At 52.7% G+C, this 16,461-nt stretch overlaps 22 non-coding genes across 22 annotated transcripts; 17 read left to right on the top strand and 5 right to left on the bottom strand.

The window, feature by feature from the left end:
• Window positions 1–131: 131 nt before the first annotated feature.
• Trnai-aau lies at window positions 132–205 on the top strand. The gene has a single exon. It is a non-coding gene; the product is annotated as a tRNA-Ile (tRNA).
• Window positions 206–788: 583 nt separating this feature from the next.
• Window positions 789–860, bottom strand: Trnag-ucc. Its single transcript has one exon. It is a non-coding gene; the product is annotated as a tRNA-Gly (tRNA).
• A 342-nt stretch (window positions 861–1,202) lies between these two features.
• Window positions 1,203–1,273, top strand: Trnag-gcc. Its single transcript has one exon. It is a non-coding gene; the product is annotated as a tRNA-Gly (tRNA).
• Window positions 1,274–1,654: 381 nt separating this feature from the next.
• Window positions 1,655–1,727, top strand: Trnam-cau. Its single transcript has one exon. It is a non-coding gene; the product is annotated as a tRNA-Met (tRNA).
• Window positions 1,728–2,032: 305 nt separating this feature from the next.
• Trnae-uuc lies at window positions 2,033–2,104 on the top strand. The gene has a single exon. It is a non-coding gene; the product is annotated as a tRNA-Glu (tRNA).
• Window positions 2,105–2,302: 198 nt separating this feature from the next.
• On the top strand, window positions 2,303–2,376 carry Trnai-aau. Its single transcript has one exon. It is a non-coding gene; the product is annotated as a tRNA-Ile (tRNA).
• A 583-nt stretch (window positions 2,377–2,959) lies between these two features.
• Trnag-ucc lies at window positions 2,960–3,031 on the bottom strand. Its single transcript has one exon. It is a non-coding gene; the product is annotated as a tRNA-Gly (tRNA).
• A 342-nt stretch (window positions 3,032–3,373) lies between these two features.
• On the top strand, window positions 3,374–3,444 carry Trnag-gcc. The gene has a single exon. It is a non-coding gene; the product is annotated as a tRNA-Gly (tRNA).
• Window positions 3,445–3,825: 381 nt separating this feature from the next.
• Window positions 3,826–3,898, top strand: Trnam-cau. The gene has a single exon. It is a non-coding gene; the product is annotated as a tRNA-Met (tRNA).
• Window positions 3,899–4,203: 305 nt separating this feature from the next.
• Window positions 4,204–4,275, top strand: Trnae-uuc. The gene has a single exon. It is a non-coding gene; the product is annotated as a tRNA-Glu (tRNA).
• A 198-nt stretch (window positions 4,276–4,473) lies between these two features.
• Trnai-aau lies at window positions 4,474–4,547 on the top strand. Its single transcript has one exon. It is a non-coding gene; the product is annotated as a tRNA-Ile (tRNA).
• Window positions 4,548–5,130: 583 nt separating this feature from the next.
• On the bottom strand, window positions 5,131–5,202 carry Trnag-ucc. The gene has a single exon. It is a non-coding gene; the product is annotated as a tRNA-Gly (tRNA).
• A 342-nt stretch (window positions 5,203–5,544) lies between these two features.
• Window positions 5,545–5,615, top strand: Trnag-gcc. The gene has a single exon. It is a non-coding gene; the product is annotated as a tRNA-Gly (tRNA).
• A 381-nt stretch (window positions 5,616–5,996) lies between these two features.
• Trnam-cau lies at window positions 5,997–6,069 on the top strand. Its single transcript has one exon. It is a non-coding gene; the product is annotated as a tRNA-Met (tRNA).
• Window positions 6,070–6,374: 305 nt separating this feature from the next.
• Trnae-uuc lies at window positions 6,375–6,446 on the top strand. The gene has a single exon. It is a non-coding gene; the product is annotated as a tRNA-Glu (tRNA).
• A 198-nt stretch (window positions 6,447–6,644) lies between these two features.
• Trnai-aau lies at window positions 6,645–6,718 on the top strand. The gene has a single exon. It is a non-coding gene; the product is annotated as a tRNA-Ile (tRNA).
• A 593-nt stretch (window positions 6,719–7,311) lies between these two features.
• Trnag-ucc lies at window positions 7,312–7,383 on the bottom strand. Its single transcript has one exon. It is a non-coding gene; the product is annotated as a tRNA-Gly (tRNA).
• Window positions 7,384–13,728: 6,345 nt separating this feature from the next.
• On the top strand, window positions 13,729–13,801 carry Trnam-cau. Its single transcript has one exon. It is a non-coding gene; the product is annotated as a tRNA-Met (tRNA).
• Window positions 13,802–14,106: 305 nt separating this feature from the next.
• Trnae-uuc lies at window positions 14,107–14,178 on the top strand. Its single transcript has one exon. It is a non-coding gene; the product is annotated as a tRNA-Glu (tRNA).
• A 198-nt stretch (window positions 14,179–14,376) lies between these two features.
• Window positions 14,377–14,450, top strand: Trnai-aau. Its single transcript has one exon. It is a non-coding gene; the product is annotated as a tRNA-Ile (tRNA).
• Window positions 14,451–14,585: 135 nt separating this feature from the next.
• Trnai-aau lies at window positions 14,586–14,657 on the top strand. The gene has a single exon. It is a non-coding gene; the product is annotated as a tRNA-Ile (tRNA).
• A 480-nt stretch (window positions 14,658–15,137) lies between these two features.
• Trnaa-ugc lies at window positions 15,138–15,209 on the bottom strand. The gene has a single exon. It is a non-coding gene; the product is annotated as a tRNA-Ala (tRNA).
• Between the last annotated feature and the right edge of the window lie 1,252 nt (window positions 15,210–16,461).

Raw genomic sequence — 16,461 nt, 5'->3', positions numbered from 1 at the left:
CAATATAGCTACTGTTTCGTGACCGTCAGCAGAATATAGACTAGGGAAGCAGACACACGACGACCATAGAAATGGTGTATGGCTTCATGCCACCTGTTTCCAGCGTAGGGCTGAGCAACTGCATCTGCCGAGGCCCGTTAGCTCAGTTGGTTAGAGCGTCGTGCTAATAACGCGAAGGTCGTGGGTTCGATCCCCCCACGGGCCACTACTCTTTTACTACTACGAAAAGGCAGCGCCGATTTCAGCTGGCGAGTGTGATGACCAGAAGATCATCACCCTGCGTGGAAGTTGACAGAGGATCCGAACCCGACTCGTCGGGAAGCGCTACAGCATTCACTCGGCAATGGCCATAATATCTTGAATACACTGGTTCTCAACCGATAAAGAGAAAATGAAAGAAAGTGTCCGATTGCCGATGCGTAACAACTTTGGCCCTTGTCAGTACTTGGGCGGGTGAGCGCATGGGAACACAGGGCACTATTTGCACTTTTACTTCCTATTTTTGTTTCTCCTTTGTTTTCGGAGCTACAGCCCGATTCGGTCAGGGAGACGCCACCGTGAAATGAAGGGGACGTGCTGTGTGTCCATCGCCTCGCCTCTCCTTAGCTCTCTCAGTCGTTTCTCGTGCTTGTCGTTTTGATAAAGGCCGATTTGAGAGCGTCAGCTCTCGCGTCAGCTGAGCAAAGTCGAGACACACTAAGGGCTGGTATGCAGCGAGTAAGAGGGCGAAAAAACAATAATTTAAGAGCGCGTGGCAAAAGTACTCATACGCGAAATTAAAAGCCTGCTGCGGTGGCCGGGAATCGAACCCGGATCAACTGCTTGGAAGGCAACTATGCTGACCATTACACCACCACCGCACAAGCGAGCGCAGCGCGTCCGCGCTGTATCGGCTTCCCGCCAGTCGGCAGCGGCCGAAGGTGATCGTACCTGGCAGGCGCATTTCGAGGCAGGCTAGGGGAGCACATCCAGACGCATTCGGACAGCGTATCCGCGCACATTTCGCATCCTTTGGCAAGAGTTGGGCGCCGGCGACGCAAGAGTACGCAGAGGACCGCGTTCTGGCGGCATTTTTAAGCAGTGCAGTGCAGGATTCAGCGTCTGCAGCATCTTTCCCACAGAATGCTACGGCGCTTGACGGCAGTCCCACTTTCCCTTGAGACATCTGCTCGGGAAGCAGCGTCAAGTTACCGCTGGCCCCAGCATCGGTGGTTCAGTGGTAGAATGCTCGCCTGCCACGCGGGCGGCCCGGGTTCGATTCCCGGCCGATGCATCATTTTGCTTTTCCCGCGATGATGCTGCCGCGTGGCTTGAGCGCTTGAGATGCACGATCCACAAGAATGTGTAGCTGGATTTCCCTTGAGAAGGACCGAGAACGCAGCACTCGCGGGTCCCCACTAGGACGCTCGCATCATGTTCTACAGACTAGCGTCGGCCTGGCCTCACAAGTTGCCGGGTCCGGGTGCCTCCGAGGCTCTGAACTTTAACGACAAGGAGTGCTGCCTATCGTTGCAACAGCTGCAGCAGCACCGCAATCAACTGGGCCGGCAGTGCACGTGTAGCAACAGAACACGTTATCCAGGAAGTACAGTGTCTCTACGTCTAATATTGGGTACGGCATTTACCCAGTTTGCAGGACAAGCGGTGCACCCGTGCCTCGGTAGCGCAGTAGGCAGCGCGTAAGTCTCATAATCTTAAGGTCGTGAGTTCGATCCTCACCCGGGGCATTTAATTTTCTGTGACTGATGGTGGTGCTGTTGCTAGGGCGCCAACGTATTTCTTGTTTGTTATCCACAACGTTTCAACGCTTCAGCGGGAAAATGTTTACTTCCTGTTATTGCTACTTACAGCTTCCCTTTTCCTCTTCTCCCAGCAGAGCATGAAGCCAAAAGCATTGCTCTGCGACGTTTGAGGTGCGCGCCTTGCCAGTCACTATGTGCAAAGATGCTCGCAAAGAGAGAGGGGCGCCGACGCGGCACTCGACACGAAATGCGACAAGCGACCGTACGAACGGTCGAACGAAACGGCCACATCCGGTGTGGTCTAGTGGCTAGGATACCTGGCTTTCACCCAGGAGGCCCGGGTTCGATTCCCGGTACCGGAACGGAATTTTTTCCACACGAATCGTGACAGGTTTGAGCTGTCCGAGCGGCCGTTTCCCGTCCTGCTCGCAATATAGCTACTGTTTCGTGACCGTCAGCAGAATATAGACTAGGGAAGCAGACACACGACGACCATAGAAATGGTGTATGGCTTCATGCCACCTGTTTCCAGCGTAGGGCTGAGCAACTGCATCTGCCGAGGCCCGTTAGCTCAGTTGGTTAGAGCGTCGTGCTAATAACGCGAAGGTCGTGGGTTCGATCCCCCCACGGGCCACTACTCTTTTACTACTACGAAAAGGCAGCGCCGATTTCAGCTGGCGAGTGTGATGACCAGAAGATCATCACCCTGCGTGGAAGTTGACAGAGGATCCGAACCCGACTCGTCGGGAAGCGCTACAGCATTCACTCGGCAATGGCCATAATATCTTGAATACACTGGTTCTCAACCGATAAAGAGAAAATGAAAGAAAGTGTCCGATTGCCGATGCGTAACAACTTTGGCCCTTGTCAGTACTTGGGCGGGTGAGCGCATGGGAACACAGGGCACTATTTGCACTTTTACTTCCTATTTTTGTTTCTCCTTTGTTTTCGGAGCTACAGCCCGATTCGGTCAGGGAGACGCCACCGTGAAATGAAGGGGACGTGCTGTGTGTCCATCGCCTCGCCTCTCCTTAGCTCTCTCAGTCGTTTCTCGTGCTTGTCGTTTTGATAAAGGCCGATTTGAGAGCGTCAGCTCTCGCGTCAGCTGAGCAAAGTCGAGACACACTAAGGGCTGGTATGCACCGAGTAAGACGGCGAAAAAACAATAATTTAAGAGCGCGTGGCAAAAGTACTCATACGCGAAATTAAAAGCCTGCTGCGGTGGCCGGGAATCGAACCCGGATCAACTGCTTGGAAGGCAACTATGCTGACCATTACACCACCACCGCACAAGCGAGCGCAGCGCGTCCGCGCTGTATCGGCTTCCCGCCAGTCGGCAGCGGCCGAAGGTGATCGTACCTGGCAGGCGCATTTCGAGGCAGGCTAGGGGAGCACATCCAGACGCATTCGGACAGCGTATCCGCGCACATTTCGCATCCTTTGGCAAGAGTTGGGCGCCGGCGACGCAAGAGTACGCAGAGGACCGCGTTCTGGCGGCATTTTTAAGCAGTGCAGTGCAGGATTCAGCGTCTGCAGCATCTTTCCCACAGAATGCTACGGCGCTTGACGGCAGTCCCACTTTCCCTTGAGACATCTGCTCGGGAAGCAGCGTCAAGTTACCGCTGGCCCCAGCATCGGTGGTTCAGTGGTAGAATGCTCGCCTGCCACGCGGGCGGCCCGGGTTCGATTCCCGGCCGATGCATCATTTTGCTTTTCCCGCGATGATGCTGCCGCGTGGCTTGAGCGCTTGAGATGCACGATCCACAAGAATGTGTAGCTGGATTTCCCTTGAGAAGGACCGAGAACGCAGCACTCGCGGGTCCCCACTAGGACGCTCGCATCATGTTCTACAGACTAGCGTCGGCCTGGCCTCACAAGTTGCCGGGTCCGGGTGCCTCCGAGGCTCTGAACTTTAACGACAAGGAGTGCTGCCTATCGTTGCAACAGCTGCAGCAGCACCGCAATCAACTGGGCCGGCAGTGCACGTGTAGCAACAGAACACGTTATCCAGGAAGTACAGTGTCTCTACGTCTAATATTGGGTACGGCATTTACCCAGTTTGCAGGACAAGCGGTGCACCCGTGCCTCGGTAGCGCAGTAGGCAGCGCGTAAGTCTCATAATCTTAAGGTCGTGAGTTCGATCCTCACCCGGGGCATTTAATTTTCTGTGACTGATGGTGGTGCTGTTGCTAGGGCGCCAACGTATTTCTTGTTTGTTATCCACAACGTTTCAACGCTTCAGCGGGAAAATGTTTACTTCCTGTTATTGCTACTTACAGCTTCCCTTTTCCTCTTCTCCCAGCAGAGCATGAAGCCAAAAGCATTGCTCTGCGACGTTTGAGGTGCGCGCCTTGCCAGTCACTATGTGCAAAGATGCTCGCAAAGAGAGAGGGGCGCCGACGCGGCACTCGACACGAAATGCGACAAGCGACCGTACGAACGGTCGAACGAAACGGCCACATCCGGTGTGGTCTAGTGGCTAGGATACCTGGCTTTCACCCAGGAGGCCCGGGTTCGATTCCCGGTACCGGAACGGAATTTTTTCCACACGAATCGTGACAGGTTTGAGCTGTCCGAGCGGCCGTTTCCCGTCCTGCTCGCAATATAGCTACTGTTTCGTGACCGTCAGCAGAATATAGACTAGGGAAGCAGACACACGACGACCATAGAAATGGTGTATGGCTTCATGCCACCTGTTTCCAGCGTAGGGCTGAGCAACTGCATCTGCCGAGGCCCGTTAGCTCAGTTGGTTAGAGCGTCGTGCTAATAACGCGAAGGTCGTGGGTTCGATCCCCCCACGGGCCACTACTCTTTTACTACTACGAAAAGGCAGCGCCGATTTCAGCTGGCGAGTGTGATGACCAGAAGATCATCACCCTGCGTGGAAGTTGACAGAGGATCCGAACCCGACTCGTCGGGAAGCGCTACAGCATTCACTCGGCAATGGCCATAATATCTTGAATACACTGGTTCTCAACCGATAAAGAGAAAATGAAAGAAAGTGTCCGATTGCCGATGCGTAACAACTTTGGCCCTTGTCAGTACTTGGGCGGGTGAGCGCATGGGAACACAGGGCACTATTTGCACTTTTACTTCCTATTTTTGTTTCTCCTTTGTTTTCGGAGCTACAGCCCGATTCGGTCAGGGAGACGCCACCGTGAAATGAAGGGGACGTGCTGTGTGTCCATCGCCTCGCCTCTCCTTAGCTCTCTCAGTCGTTTCTCGTGCTTGTCGTTTTGATAAAGGCCGATTTGAGAGCGTCAGCTCTCGCGTCAGCTGAGCAAAGTCGAGACACACTAAGGGCTGGTATGCAGCGAGTAAGACGGCGAAAAAACAATAATTTAAGAGCGCGTGGCAAAAGTACTCATACGCGAAATTAAAAGCCTGCTGCGGTGGCCGGGAATCGAACCCGGATCAACTGCTTGGAAGGCAACTATGCTGACCATTACACCACCACCGCACAAGCGAGCGCAGCGCGTCCGCGCTGTATCGGCTTCCCGCCAGTCGGCAGCGGCCGAAGGTGATCGTACCTGGCAGGCGCATTTCGAGGCAGGCTAGGGGAGCACATCCAGACGCATTCGGACAGCGTATCCGCGCACATTTCGCATCCTTTGGCAAGAGTTGGGCGCCGGCGACGCAAGAGTACGCAGAGGACCGCGTTCTGGCGGCATTTTTAAGCAGTGCAGTGCAGGATTCAGCGTCTGCAGCATCTTTCCCACAGAATGCTACGGCGCTTGACGGCAGTCCCACTTTCCCTTGAGACATCTGCTCGGGAAGCAGCGTCAAGTTACCGCTGGCCCCAGCATCGGTGGTTCAGTGGTAGAATGCTCGCCTGCCACGCGGGCGGCCCGGGTTCGATTCCCGGCCGATGCATCATTTTGCTTTTCCCGCGATGATGCTGCCGCGTGGCTTGAGCGCTTGAGATGCACGATCCACAAGAATGTGTAGCTGGATTTCCCTTGAGAAGGACCGAGAACGCAGCACTCGCGGGTCCCCACTAGGACGCTCGCATCATGTTCTACAGACTAGCGTCGGCCTGGCCTCACAAGTTGCCGGGTCCGGGTGCCTCCGAGGCTCTGAACTTTAACGACAAGGAGTGCTGCCTATCGTTGCAACAGCTGCAGCAGCACCGCAATCAACTGGGCCGGCAGTGCACGTGTAGCAACAGAACACGTTATCCAGGAAGTACAGTGTCTCTACGTCTAATATTGGGTACGGCATTTACCCAGTTTGCAGGACAAGCGGTGCACCCGTGCCTCGGTAGCGCAGTAGGCAGCGCGTAAGTCTCATAATCTTAAGGTCGTGAGTTCGATCCTCACCCGGGGCATTTAATTTTCTGTGACTGATGGTGGTGCTGTTGCTAGGGCGCCAACGTATTTCTTGTTTGTTATCCACAACGTTTCAACGCTTCAGCGGGAAAATGTTTACTTCCTGTTATTGCTACTTACAGCTTCCCTTTTCCTCTTCTCCCAGCAGAGCATGAAGCCAAAAGCATTGCTCTGCGACGTTTGAGGTGCGCGCCTTGCCAGTCACTATGTGCAAAGATGCTCGCAAAGAGAGAGGGGCGCCGACGCGGCACTCGACACGAAATGCGACAAGCGACCGTACGAACGGTCGAACGAAACGGCCACATCCGGTGTGGTCTAGTGGCTAGGATACCTGGCTTTCACCCAGGAGGCCCGGGTTCGATTCCCGGTACCGGAACGGAATTTTTTCCACACGAATCGTGACAGGTTTGAGCTGTCCGAGCGGCCGTTTCCCGTCCTGCTCGCAATATAGCTACTGTTTCGTGACCGTCAGCAGAATATAGACTAGGGAAGCAGACACACGACGACCATAGAAATGGTGTATGGCTTCATGCCACCTGTTTCCAGCGTAGGGCTGAGCAACTGCATCTGCCGAGGCCCGTTAGCTCAGTTGGTTAGAGCGTCGTGCTAATAACGCGAAGGTCGTGGGTTCGATCCCCCCACGGGCCACTACTCTTTTACTACTACGAAAAGGCAGCGCCGATTTCAGCTGGCGAGTGTGATGACCAGAAGATCATCACCCTGCGTGGAAGTTGACAGAGGATCCGAACCCGACTCGTCGGGAAGCGCTACAGCATTCACTCGGCAATGGCCATAATATCTTGAATACACTGGTTCTCAACCGATAAAGAGAAAATGAAAGAAAGTGTCCGATTGCCGATGCGTAACAACTTTGGCCCTTGTCAGTACTTGGGCGGGTGAGCGCATGGGAACACAGGGCACTATTTGCACTTTTACTTCCTATTTTTGTTTCTCCTTTGTTTTCGGAGCTACAGCCCGATTCGGTCAGGGAGACGCCACCGTGAAATGAAGGGGACGTGCTGTGTGTCCATCGCCTCGCCTCTCCTTAGCTCTCTCAGTCGTTTCTCGTGCTTGTCGTTTTGATAAAGGCCGATTTGAGAGCGTCAGCTCTCGCGTCAGCTGAGCAAAGTCGAGACAAGTCGAGACACACTAAGGGCTGGTATGCAGCGAGTAAGAGGGCGAAAAAACAATAATTTAAGAGCGCGTGGCAAAAGTACTCATACGCGAAATTAAAAGCCTGCTGCGGTGGCCGGGAATCGAACCCGGATCAACTGCTTGGAAGGCAACTATGCTGACCATTACACCACCACCGCACAAGCGACCGCCGCGCGTCCGCGCTGTGTCGGCTTCCCGCCAGTCGGCAGCGGCCGAAAGTGATCGTACCTGGCAGGCGCATTTCGAGGCAGGCTAGGGGAGCACATCCAGACGCATTCGGACAGCGTATCCGCGCACATCGCGCGGAGCAGCGGAGCGGTTGCGGCTTTGTTTGCATCGCGGGGCGGCGCTCAGCGAGTGTTTCGAGGTCCACGTGTTCAAGTTTCTTCAACGTGAGTACCATGTCGACAGTTACTAGGGCAAACACTGCGCAGTTTGTGTTCGATCGAAATGCTTTGCGGCCCACCGCTTTTGAAATCCACGAATTTATATTCGAAGATTTGAAAAGCCCGGAAGATCTAGTGGACACTTTTCAGTTGGATTTCGCGCAATATTCGCTATTTTTGAAGTTCTTTTCCGGCGACATCTGTGAGAGATTTGTTGAAAAATTTGGCGGAGTGCGTAAATTTAGGCATGTCGATGGCACAGTCAGTGATGTGCAGATTGTGCCCTCGGGTTATGGTGTTAGAACGGTCCGAGTATTTAATGTGCCCCCTGAATGCGGCAATGATTTAATTGCACGTGCTCTCACTCAGTACGGCGTTGTCTTGTCGGTAGTAAACGAAAAGTGGTCTAGTGCGTACCGGTACCAGGTTAATAGTGGAGTACGTAGTGTCCGCATTGACCTGAAGAAGCACATTCCATCCTACGTAATGATTGCGGGCTGTAGGGCTCAAGTGACTTATATCGGCCAGCCACCCACATGCTCAATTTGTCATTCCACTGAGCATTTACGTGTTGATTGTCCCCGTAGACGACCCGTGCAGCTCCCACGTAGTGATGCTGCGGCTACTGGTGGCCACTTTGTGCCACTGCTGAGTGAAATAGTAGCGGGCACTGTATCACAACCCCGCCCTGCCGACCCTATTCGTGCTGAGGATGTACCAAGTGAGGTGAATGTTACTGTAGACGCGCCACAGGAACGAATGGAGGACGCTCCCATTTTGTCCTCGGCTGTAGTAGAATCGGATTCAGTTGCTAAGGAGGTCCCAGATGTTTCGGATCATGCACCAGTTGCTATTTCGGAAGAGATGGACACCTCCCTACCACCGCCTCCGCCGCCTGAAGAGGTTCCCCTGGCACCGAGGAAAGGGCGTACAAAGAAAAATAAACATAAGGGTACTAGGAGTCAGCAGTCAGATGATTTACCGTGCACCCCTGTCTCAGAGAGTGGCAGTGAGAGTGAAGTTCAGACATCGTGCCCCCCTGCCTCTGACAGCTCTGCGCGCCAGGAGCGTATAAGGGAACAAACTGCACATCTCAAGGTGTTCTTAAATACGGCCCGCGAACAGGGTGCGCATGCTGCGAAGCGCAAAAGCGAGCAAAGTAGCGAGCAGCTGCCGCAGCGCACGCGCAGGCATTCGGCGACGTCGGCCGCCGGTACAGCAACAACACAGGCGGACGAGGCCACGTACACAGACACCGCTGGTGGTCGCGCCCAACCGACCGACCGACCAACGGAGACGCCCTGGTGGAAGCAGCAGGAGGACGACCCTGGATCCCATTAGCGGCTTTCGGCGGACCTGCTGTAATTCGTGCCCCGTTTACCTGCGACGTTATGTTACGCTGTTTCCTGCACGCTGACAGTAATTTTCTGCACAGTATTGTCCACGAGTTACGTAATGGGTTGCAGTGCTTCTTGACAGTTTTATTGGTGTGCTTGAGACGCTGCATCTGCGTCTTCCGTTTTTCATTTTTCTTGCTAATACTTTAGTGTCTGTGTTTTAAATGGCCGCCGCTCGTCAACATCTAAAGATCTTCTCAGTTTTATCACTCAATGTAAATCGCATCATAGCTGCGCATAAAATAGCAAGTTTTATAGACTTTTTAACTTTGGGAGGCTATGACGTTGCATTGCTCCAAGAAGTTACTGTTAAGCGCTTCAATAACGTCCCTGGTTATGATGTCATCTATAACATTAACGTTGAAGGTACTTGTGGCACCGCTGTTCTTTATAAAACTGTATTACAACCAACTAACGTTCAAATTTTACCGAATGGCCGCTTACTTACGTGTACGATCCAGGATGTCACATTTATTAATATATACGCGCCGAGTGGCACTGATCATAAACGTGCACGTTCTGTTTTTTTTAATCAAGATGTGGTTCCGTTTTTTGCGTCGACCCGCAATGTAGTAGTTGGCGGCGATTTTAACTGTGTTACTGCCGGAGCCGATCAATTTCCCACGGCTACCATGTGCCCGGAACTTTCCCAACTAATTGTGACAAATGACTTGATCGATGTTTGGCGTCATTTTCATCCTACCACGACGCAATACACACATTTTTATGCGAACGGTGCCAGCAGAATTGATCGCATTTATGTGTCGCGGCCGCTTCAAACCTATCTTCAGAGGGTTGCGGTACATCCCGTCGCCTTTAGCGATCACTGCGGTGTTGTGTGTGACGTGCAATTACTGGCAAATAGGCAGGCGCCACCTTCCCGTGTTTGGAAACTCAATACCCGTCATCTCTCTGACGCCGGTTTACGTTGCGAGATTCAGAACGTGTGGCAGTTTTGTTCTGAAAAACGGGGAAGTTATGCCTCGGTCTTACAATGGTGGGTCGACTTAACCAAACCGCAGTTGCGCAGTGTTGCGATGCGGTATGCAAGGGAAGCGTCATTTTGGGAGAGGCGCACCATTGCCTTTTATCAACAGTGCCTCCAAGATGCGCTTGATGCGCCCGTGGCGCCAGATCAAAACTTACACGCACGTTTGAATAGAATTAAAAGCAAGATACTCCAGCATCACCTCCACAAGGCACAAGGTGTTCTGATCAGGAGCCGACCGCAGTGTGAGACCATTGACGAAGTGCCAACGCTTTACCACTTGGCACGCGAGAAACGGTTGGCGCGGAGGAAAGACATTACCACCCTCATCACGGACACTGGTGCTCGTCTCACGGCGAAGCATGAGATCGTTCCCCACGTCACCGACCACTTTAAGAGATTGTTCGGACGGACAGCTGCCGATGATGTCGGACGTTCCTTTCTGTTAGATGAATTGGATACTGTCATCTCCGAATCTGACCGTCAGTCACTGGATGAGATGATGTCACGGGACGATGTGAAAGACGTGTTGCGTTCGTGTCGTCGAGGGAAGTCTCCAGGTCCAGATGGCCTTCCCATCGAATTTTACCTGGCTTATTGGGATATTTTCGGTGAGACATTGACGATCATGATAAATGAAATTGTTCGTGGTGCTGCTGTCCCTTCGCAGTTCGTTGCAGGGCGTATTATATTAATTCCGAAGACACCGACAGCATGCCGTGTTGAGGCATTACGCCCTATCACACTTTTAAATGCAGACTATAAACTGGCGGCACGATGCCTCGCAACGAAACTCAGTGTGGTCATGGACAAGATAATCAGTCCCTTTCAGTCGTGTGGTGTGCAACACCGTAGCATTTTTCACGCTGCGGCTTCATACCGAGACGTGGTCGCGTACGCAGCCATTAATGACCTGTCCGCTGGCATTCTCTCCATCGACTTTGCCAATGCATTCGACCGTATCGGGCACGATTATCTTCTGTCCGTCATGACAAAACTGGGGTTCGGCGGCCACTTTCTCGATGCTATACGGAATCTTTTAACGTCGGCGACGTCCGTAATTGTCATCAATGGTTGGCAGTCGCCGCCCATTCCTATTACAAGATCCGTCAGACAGGGCTGTCCTTTATCAATGCTCCTATTTGTCATTGCGCTCGACCCGTTTTTGCGCGCAGTCGGTCGAATCATTGCAGGTGTCCAGGTCTGTCACGTCTCTCTCACATGTGCTGCCTATGCTGACGACGTGGGGCTTTTCATGGGGCGGGCACGTGACTTGGACAGAGTTCGCGATGTTCTGCTATTGTACGAACGTGCCTCTGGCGCCGTTCTGAATACGCGGAAAACTGTATTGATACCACTAGGTCGTCGGGGACTGTCAGCTGAACGGGACTGGTTCCGTGTTGTGCGCACCCACAAAATTTTAGGACTCGACATTGTAGCGTGCCCACAAAAAATGCAAGTTTTAAACTGGAGACGCATTCTTGGCACTGTGAAGGCCCTATGTCGCAGCCACTCAGGTCGCCGCCTCAACTTACATCAACGTGTGGCTGTCATTAACACATTCATCTTATCGAATGCGTAGTACATCGCCCAACTGCTTAGTGTTCCGAAGCCGATCGGGAGGGCGATTTCGCAGGCAGTCTACTGGCTCCTGTGGCGGCATGAAATTTTTAAAGTCAAGGCTTCGACCTGTGTCATCGACAGGCAGCTGGGCGGCCTCGGATTCACCGACGTTCCACGCAAATGTGGCGCGCTGCTCGTCCACCGGACAGCCACCCTGCAGTCCGACAACCCGGCAGGAACCACCGCGGCACTCCTGGAGCTCTACCGCCCACACTCTGAAGCGGCGCCCGTCTCTCTCGCGGCCATCCCGTATAAGATGTCCTACATACGGGAGTACTTTTTAACGAGGAGCTACGCTCTGTCAACGGCTACCGACAGACACAGGACCGCCCGCGGACTCTACGTTGCCCTGACTGGACAACCTCCGCGTCATAAACTGGTGTTCCGGAACCCCACAGTGGAATGGGTGAACGTGTGGGCAAACATCAACAACCCGGTGTTGCCGTCGGACGTGAGTGCGCTCTGGTTTAAGATCGTCAACAACACCCTAGCGACGAACCAGCGGCTTGCCGACATTCATCTCCTTCCCTCTGCCAACTGTGGTAGATGTGGTGCTGTGGACACACGAGAACATCGTTTTGAGTGTGCATCGGTGTCGACGGTATGGCGGCTGTGTCAACGAATGGTCGCCCACATTAATAGAACGCCTCCTCACCTTGTGACTGTTCGTCGTGTGATAGTGCCTAACTTCAAAGCTTTCCCGCGGACGAAAAATAACGCCACTGTCTGGATCTTAGGGCATACGATTTATGCCCTTATCGATATGGCCGTCACTGATACTGTGATTTACCTGGATTATTTGTGGGCCCAGTATATGACACTGAAGGATTGCGTTCAATTTCGCGAATTGTTTGCGAATTTTTTGAAGGCGGCCTTGGATTACGGCTATGAAATGGAACTGCGGCAAACACCTTGAACTGAGATTTACTGAGCTGACGCGTTCCATTTTTAATTTCTTTTTCCTTCTTTTATTTGTTTTATTTGCGTTCTGGTTGGTGACTTGTGCCACACCCACACTACGGGTCGTTCTGGTTTTGTCTCCAAGGGAGGAGTGCCCTTTTAATTTTGAGGAATTTTATTTTGTTCACAAGACTTCATGGGTATTTTAGAAGATACAGCCTGTTTGTGTGGAACATTCATAGTTGCAGGAGTGTTTTTTTTTTCCAATCTCTTAAATTCTGTTCCCGGACTGTCGCGATTTCTTTTTATTACTTTCCTGTGATTTCCGTTTCTTTCGTGTGATGCACACATCGACATAAACTCTCATGTTGTGCTGTTGTGCTTCGTTGACACCTGTTTTGTAACAACTCTCTGCTACATCGGAGTGACTGACGTTAGTCAGGAGGGACAATATATTTTCCTTTTAAGCGGAATATGAGTTTAGTTGCACTACGAGCAGAAGAGTTGAACCAGCGGAGGAAAGAAGACCGTCCACGAATTCCGCGATAAAATTTCTCTTAGTTCTCCATTTTTCTGTGGAAGAAGACACCACACATACTGAGCAGAAGATGATTTTGTTTTAAGTTATACCACTGTTCCACGAAGTTCGACAGTGAAGCAAATATAGCGATGAAGCTCGCCGAAGAAGGCATATTTTGGTGAGAGTAAGGAGGGCTATAAGGGGAGTTGGGAGGCCCTAAAAAAAAAAAAAGAAAAAAAGAAAAAAAAATAGTGGTAGAATGTTCGCCTGCCACGCGGGCGGCCCGGGTTCGATTCCCGGCCGATGCATCATTTTGCTTTTCCCGCGATGATGCTGCCGCGTGGCTTGAGCGCTTGAGATGCACGATCCACAAGAATGTGTAGCTGGATTTCCCTTGAGAAGGACCGAGAACGCAGCACTCGCGGGTCCCCACTAGGACGCTCGCATCATGTTCTACAGACTAGCGTCGGCCTGGCCTCACAAGTTGCCGGGTCCGGGTGCCTCCGAGGCTCTGAACTTTAACGACAAGGAGTGCTGCCTATCGTTGCAACAGCTGCAGCAGCACCGCAATCAACTGGGCCGGCAGTGCACGTGTAGCAACAGAACACGTTATCCAGGAAGTACAGTGTCTCTATGTCTAATATTGGGTACGGCATTTACCCAGTTTGCAGGACAAGCGGTGCACCCGTGCCTCGGTAGCGCAGTAGGCAGCGCGTAAGTCTCATAATCTTAAGGTCGTGAGTTCGATCCTCACCCGGGGCATTTAATTTTCTGTGACTGATGGTGGTGCTGTTGCTAGGGCGCCAACGTATTTCTTGTTTGTTATCCACAACGTTTCAACGCTTCAGCGGGAAAATGTTTACTTCCTGTTATTGCTACTTACAGCTTCCCTTTTCCTCTTCTCCCAGCAGAGCATGAAGCCAAAAGCATTGCTCTGCGACGTTTGAGGTGCGCGCCTTGCCAGTCAGTATATGCAAAGATGCTCGCAAAGAGAGAGGGGCGCCGACGCGGCACTCGACACGAAATGCGACAAGCGACCGTGCGAACGGTCGAACGAAACGGCCACATCCGGTGTGGTCTAGTGGCTAGGATACCTGGCTTTCACTCAGGAGGCCCGGGTTCGATTCCCGGTACCGGAACGGAATTTTTTCCACACGAATCGTGACAGGTTTGAGCTGTCCGAGCGGCCGTTTCCCGTCCTGCTCGCAATATAGCTACTGTTTCGTGACCGTCAGCAGAATATAGACTAGGGAAGCAGACACACGACGACCATAGAAATGGTGTATGGCTTCATGCCACCTGTTTCCAGCGTAGGGCTGAGCAACTGCATCTGCCGAGGCCCGTTAGCTCAGTTGGTTAGAGCGTCGTGCTAATAACGCGAAGGTCGTGGGTTCGATCCCCCCACGGGCCACTACTCTTTTACTACTACGAAAAGGCAGCGCCGATTTCAGCTGGCGAGTGTGATGACCAGAAGATCATCACCCTGCGTGGAAGTTGACAGAGGATCCGAACCCGACTCGTCGGGAAGCGCTACAGCATTCAAACCGCAGTTAGCTCAGTTGGTTAGAGCGTCGTGCTAATAACGCGAAGGTCGTGGGTTCGATCCCCCCACGGGCCACTACTCTTTTACTACTGCGAAAAGGCAGCGCCGATCTCAGCTGGCGAGTGTGATGACCAAAAGATCATCACCCTGCGTGGACGTTGACAGAGGATCCGAACCCGACTCGTCGGGAAGCGCTGCAGCATTCCCTTGGCAATGCTCACAATATGTTGAATTCGCTGGTTCTCATACGGCAAAGAAAAAATGAAAGAAAATGCCCGATTGCCGACGTGTAACAACTTTGGCCCTTGTCAGTGCTTGGGCGGGTGACCCCGTGGGAACACAGGGTACTGTTGGCAATTTTGCTTCCTATTTTTCTTTCTCCTTTGTCTTCGCAGCTGCAGGCCGATTCAGTGAGGGAGACGCCACCGTGAAATGAAGGGGCGTGCTGTGTGTCCACCGCCTCGCCTCTCCTTGCCTCTCTCAGTCGTTTCTCGGGCTTGTCGTTTTGATATAGGCCGATCTGAGAGCGTCAGCTCTCGCGTCAGCTGAGCAAAGTGCGGTGGCCGGGAATCGAACCCGGATCAACTGCTTGCAAGGCAACTATGCTGACCTTTACACCACCACCGCACAAACGGGCGCCCCCACGCCGCGCTGTGTCGGCCTCCCGCCAGTCGGCAGCGGCCGAAGGTGATCGTACCTGGCAGGCGCATTTCGAGGCAGGCTAGGGGAGCACATCCAGACGCATTCGGACAGCGTATCCGCGCACATCGCGCGGAGCAGCGGAGCGGTTGCGGCTTTGTTTACATCGCGGGGCGGCGCTCAGCGAGTGTTTCGAGGTCCACGTGTTCAAGTTTCTTCAACGTGAGTACCATGTCGACAGTTACTAGGGCAAACACTGCGCAGTTTGTGTTCGATAGAAATGCTTTGCGGCCCACCGCTTTTGAAATCCACGAATTTATATTCGAAGATTTGAAAATCCCGGAAGATCTAGTGGACACTTTTCAGTTGGATTTCGCGCAATATTCGCTATTTTTGAAGTTCTTTTCCGGCGACATCTGTGAAAAATTTGTTGAAAAATTTGGCGGAGTGCGTAAATTTAGGCATGTCGATGGCACAGTCAGTGATGTGCAGATTGTGCCCTCGGGTTATGGTGTTAGAACGGTTCGAGTATTTAATGTGCCCCCTGAATGCGGCAATGATTTGATTGCACGTGCTCTCACTCAGTACGGCGTTGTCTTGTCGGTAGTAAACGAAAAGTGGTCTAGTGCGTACCGGTACCAGGTTAATAGTGGAGTACGTAGTGTCCGCATTGACTTGAAGAAACACATTCCATCCTACGTAATGATTGCGGGCTGTAGGGCTCAAGTGACTTATATCGGCCAGCCACCCACGTGCTCAATTTGTCATTCCACTGAGCATTTACGTGTTGATTGTCCCCGTAGACGACCCGTGCAGCTCCCACGTAGTGATGCTGCGGCTACTGGTGGCCACTTTGTGCCACTACTGAGTGAAATAGTAGCGGGCACTGTATCACAACCCCGCCCTGCCGACCCTATTCGTGCTGAGGATGTACCAAGTGAGGTGAATGTTACCGTAGACGCGCCACAGGATCGAATGGAGGACGCTCCCATTTTGTCCTCGGCTGTGGTAGAATCGGATTCAGTTGCTAAGGAGGTCCCAGATGTTTCGGATCATACACCAGTTGCTATTTCGGAAGAGATGGACACCTCCTTACCACCGCCTCCGCCGCCTGAAGAGGTTCCCCTGGCACCGAGGAAAGGGCGTACAAAGAAAAATAAACATAAGGGTACTAGGAGTCAGCAGTCAGATGATTTACCGTGCACCCCTGTCTCAGAGAGTGGCAGTGAGAGTGAAGTTC

The sequence above is a fragment of the Schistocerca americana genome, chromosome 2 (assembly GCF_021461395.2).
Source record: "Schistocerca americana isolate TAMUIC-IGC-003095 chromosome 2, iqSchAmer2.1, whole genome shotgun sequence".
Lineage (NCBI taxonomy): Eukaryota > Metazoa > Arthropoda > Insecta > Orthoptera > Acrididae > Schistocerca > Schistocerca americana.
The sequence above is the reverse complement of the archived record's forward strand: the minus strand, read 5'-3'. Positions and strand labels throughout refer to the sequence as shown.